Source organism: Rattus norvegicus, chromosome X (assembly GCF_036323735.1).
Source record: "Rattus norvegicus strain BN/NHsdMcwi chromosome X, GRCr8, whole genome shotgun sequence".
Lineage (NCBI taxonomy): Eukaryota > Metazoa > Chordata > Mammalia > Rodentia > Muridae > Rattus > Rattus norvegicus.
Genome location: NC_086039.1, coordinates 3,234,744 through 3,239,849, shown reverse-complemented (window position 1 = coordinate 3,239,849; position 5,106 = coordinate 3,234,744). Strand labels below are relative to the sequence as shown.

Sequence of the window (5,106 nt, the reverse complement as noted above, 5' to 3'; positions counted from 1 at the left end):
CCACCACCAGGGTGCTCCTGGATGCCAGCGCCCAGCTTCCAGGCCCAGCTTTTTTTTTTTTTTTGGTTCTTTTTTTCGGAGCTGAGGACGGAACCCAGGGCCTTGCGCTTCCTAGGCAAGCGCTCTACCACTGAACTAAATCCCCAACCCCCAGGCCTAGCTTTTGAGGCACGTTTGGAGAATCAAAGATTCAAAACAGCTACGCTGAGCTGGCTCCTAGCTCATAACCTAACAGCATAAAATCCTGCCTCTCCATCCACACCAGACATCCGTGGTTGCTTGCTTCTACTTACTGATACGGTTCTGCCTCCATCCCTATCTAGAATGTTCTGCCTGAACTTAACACGCATGATCCCTCTAAGACTAAAACAAGGAACGAATTTTTTCTTAAGGACACCTTTACAACCCTGCTGCATTTGGAGACAACACTTTCTCCTGACACGCTGGCCATGACATCATTCTGAGCTCAAGCAAGTGTCTTCAAAGGGGCAGAGCAAAGCCATGGCGACTTTCCTAATTTAGAAATTGTATTTGCAAAAAAAAAAAAAAAGGAATTAAATTTGCCGCTTCGGTGACATTATGAAGTCAGATAGAAAATCCATTTTGCCAACAAATGCTTTTCTAAAGCCGGGTAGCATTGGTTGCTCTGAGTTTTACTGAGGAGCTTGCAGGATCCCAGTGGGTCCCCTGTACCCACTGTGGACCATGACACCAGCAACCTCTGTGCCAAGAGGGATGAGTTGAAAGGTACAACAGACTTTGTCATCTGCGGGGGGTAGGGGGGACGCGGACGGGGGACGACGACACACGGACTAGTAGGTAATGTGGCTCTAGACAGCGCCACAGTCTTTAAATGGCTTTGCTGCACCTGCTTTGCATGATAACAGGTCTTTACTGTGGCTCCAAGGGGAGCCAGCGCGCTCTCAACTCTGCTCTTTGGACAGATGGAAGCTATCCACAGAGACGCTGAGATACAAGAGACAGCAGAGCCTTTGAAACCAACCCGCCATGATTTGGAATATTCAAAGGAAATATGCACGACTTGTTCTTTCCAATGCTGGAAGAAAACTCCGTTTGCCACTTTCTTTGCTCCAGCACTGTGGGGCCTGGCAGGGAATTCTAAGAAGCAAGGGCTAGGCCCGGGGTAGGGGCAGCGGGGCGGGGGACAGGTTGGTGCACGGCGCCTTCTTGCCCAGCGCCGCCCCTGCTGCTGTAGCTGGCTCAGCTGGACTCTGGAAGTTGGCTGGGAAACACCTTTGATTCAAACCTGACTCTACAAGTCTCTTCTGTGTATACAGTGGCACAAGAGAAATGTCTCCCATCACCACGGTGGCAAGGTTGTGGAGTCTCCTTGTCATTCTCTACTCTCGAATCCATCTTAGCTTCATTTGGGTAGTATGCCACAGTCCTTGCTTTTTTGGGTTAAACCCCATTCCTCCCAGTTTCGACACTATCAGAGTCCGAAGAATAAGTCCATCATTTAATCATGATGATCTGAGTCACATTCAAATTTGCTTCCTTCTCTCGGCAGCCGGACTCAGGCACAGTGGCCCACAGTGGAAACCCTTTCCATTCAGCCCCCAAAGCATGTTTTTCCAAAGCATTCTTTCCGAATGCCGTTCTTCTTAAAGAGCCCTCTGCTGCATTTTGCCTCAAGAAAAAAAAAAGAAAGGGAAAGTATTTCAAAACCCCCAAATACCTATGAGCAGAGTTACACAAGCCCGGGGAGACGTTAACCAGATGCCAAGCAGGCTCGGGCTGCACCAGAGCCTAGCCCTGAAACCAACCTTCAGGAACCAGATAGCTGTGCTGCCCCGGACCCGGCCAGCTGATTACCTGACCAACAAAAGCAGAATGGACAGAGAGTTTAATGTTTTAAAGGCATCTCCTTTTATGGTTTTGTTGTTGTTGTTGTTGTTTTTCTCCCCTAATATTATGAAAAAGTTTTTTTTGATAAATCTAAGAGTTTGGGTTATCAGGAAAAACAAACAGAAGCAGAAACAAAAAGGGGCCCAGATCAGATTGAGCCCATGTGGGCATCGAGGGTTAATGCGCTCCCCACCCCCGTAGCGATTAACATAGGCACGGCTGAACTTTCTGAGCTCACCCTCTCAATCCCAGAGATTTTCCCACTTTGTCCATCAGAAAATGGAGGACGCGCTAACCTCAGCCTACCCGATACCACTGTCCTTTTGTTCTGCTTCTCTTTCTATTTTCTCATCAACTTGAGATTTGGGGAAACTGCATCAACTAACCAGAAGATGCATGTGCACACACACACAAACACACACACACACACTTCTTTTTTAAAAACTATCTGGAAAAAAGTTCAAACAAAGCTGAATTTCTCTATTATTATAAGATGGAGAGGTTTTTTTTTTTTTTTTTTATACATCTTCCCCTGGCTAGGCTTAGAGGTATCTGCAGGTTAGACTCCCCTGGGGCTGGGGGCAATGTTCAACATCAATGCTACCCAGCTTATCCAGGGTGGTCTGGGGACCAGGGCAGTGTATGAACAGCCGGTCCGACCTCAAGCTAGCTGAGTCAGCATTCATCCGACAGGCTATCGCTACCCAGGAACTCCGTGAACTCCACACTGGATAGAAACCTCCTCAGTTTCATGTGGCAGTTGTAATCCAGAGTGGTGGTGTAGACAGTCTTGGGGTACTTGGGGTAGACGATGGTGGTGCTGAGGAAGGCTTGTGGCGAGGCTCGAAACGCACTTCGCCCTTATAGTTTCGCCAAGTGCAATTGGGGATACAGGTGACTGGCTGCAGGAAGCCACCACCAGGCCCAGGGGCATCTGCACATCATCGATGAAATGCCGCTCAGAGTCGTACTTGACTGAGGAGATATACATTATTTCCTTTGGTGGTAAGGGGTCAAACTCGACTCCTTCGCCGAAGGACAGGGGACAGAGTCGTGGTGAGCAGTGGCTCAGAGATGCTGGGTTCGGGACTATGGAGGTCACCGTCGCATCGGGCTCCAGCGTTCCTGCAACCAGAGCGCGCTCCCCACCACCGCCCGTCGCCGCCACGAGCCCCCAGTGGCTGGGGCTAGGGCTTGGGGGCAGCCCCGAGTCCGGGCTGTCCAGGACGCCATGTCCTTTTTACTTTGTGTCCACGAGCTCGGGGACATCCTGCAGGCTCAGTCGGCCCACCATAGCTGCACGTGTGGCGGGGCCTGGCACAGTCCTCGCGGTGTTGGAGTGCAAGAGAGGGCTGCACACGAGGGCCAGGGCCGCTGCCCTCCTTGCCGCCAGCGCTTTGTCCTGTGTCGCCAGGGGCTGCACTCACTCGAGGTCCCGCCCTCTACCCCGTGTCCCTAATTTCTTTCTTGGCTAGTTTCTCTTTTGTGTAGAGGAAGACTACTGATTTATTTGAGTTAATTTTATACCCAGCCACTTTGCTTAAGGTGTTTATCAGGTTTACGAGTTCTCGGGTGGAACTTTTGGGATCGTTTTAACATAGTATCATGTCATCTGCAAATAGTGATATTTTGACTTCTTTTTTTCCAATCTGTATCCCCTTGATCTCCTTTTGTTGTCTGATTGCTCTGGCTAGAAATTCAAGAACTATATAGAATAAGTAGGGAGAGAGTGGGCAGCCTTGTCTAGTCCCTGATTTTAGTGGGATTGCTTCAAGTTTCTCTCCATTTAGTTTAATGTTATCTACTGGTTTTCTGTATATGGCTTTTACTATGTTCAGGTATGGGCCTTCAATTCCTATTTTTTCCAGGGCTTTTATCATGAAAGGGTGTTGAATTTTGTCAAATGTTTTCTCAGTATCTCATGAAATGATCATGTGGCTTTGTTTTTTGGTTTGTTTATATAATGGTTTAAGTTGATGGTGATCTGTATATTAAACCATCCCTGCAAGCCTGGGATGAAGACCACTTGATCATGGTGAATGATTGTTTTGATGTGCTCTTGGATTCGGTTTGCCAGAATTTCATTGAGTATTTTTGCATCGACATTCACAAGGGAAATTGGTCTGAAGTTCTCTTTCTTTGTTGGGTCTTTGTGTGGTTTAGGTATAAGAGTAATTGTGGCTTCATAGAAGGAATTAGGTAGTGCTCCATCTGTTTTAATTTTGTGGAATAGTTCGGATAGTATTGGTATGAGGACTTCTATGAAGTTCTGATAGAAGTCTGCACTGAACCTGTCTGGTCCTGGGTTCTTTTTGGTTGTGAGACCTTTAATGACTGCTTCTATTTTGTTAGGAGTCATGGGGTTGTTTAAATTGTTTATCTGTTCCTGATTTAACTTCGGTACATGGTATCTATCTAGGAAATTGTCCATTTCTTGCAGATTTTAAGTTTTGTTGAATATAGGCTTTTGTAGTAGATTCTGATGATTTTTGTAATTTCCTCTGATTTTGTAGTTATGTCTCCCCTTTTATTTCTGATTTTGTTAATTTGGACACACTCTCTGTGTCCTCTCATTAGTCTGGCTAAGGGTTTATCTATCCTGTTGACTTTCTCAAAGAACCAACTTTTGGTTCTGTTGTTTCTTTCTGTGGTCCTTTTTGTTTCTACTTGGTTGATTTCAGCTCTGAGTTTGATTATTTCCTGCCTTCTACTCCTCCTGGGTGTATTTGCTTCTTTTTGTTCTAGAACTTTTAGGTGTGCTGTCAAGCTGCTGACATATGCTCTCTCCCGTTTCTTTCTGCAGGCACTCAGAGCTATAAGTTTTCCTCTTAGCACAGCTTTCATTGTGTCCCATAAGTTTGAGAGCCTGAACAAATTGCTTCCTACAGTGGGAGATTTCTATTATTATCAAACATAAATTTTCCTAAGTCATTAATGCTAGAAAGCCAGTAATTGATGGGCTGGTGTGGTAAGGTCATTCTAACTAAACCACCTCATGGAGAAAGGTAAAAGAGACAGCCACACCTGTCTTTAGGAAACAAGATGTTCACAGGTGATTTGAGTATGGGTGCTGATCGGGAGAGAAGAGGTCATGAATGGAGCTACAACACCCACCCTTTGGATCTGTGTTCAAAAGGCATGTATTAGAAATTTAACTGCAATAAAATTGTGTCAGTAAATATGCTCTAATGGTAGGAGATTAGGTTTTCAGGGTCATATTGACACAGAAACTGGATT

General features: G+C 46.2%; 1 pseudogene; it reads right to left on the bottom strand.

Moving 5' to 3' along the window:
- Nucleotides 1-2,544: 2,544 nt before the first annotated feature.
- Nucleotides 2,545-3,163, bottom strand: Rflnb-ps1 (refilin B, pseudogene 1; annotated as a pseudogene).
- Between the last annotated feature and the right edge of the window lie 1,943 nt (nucleotides 3,164-5,106).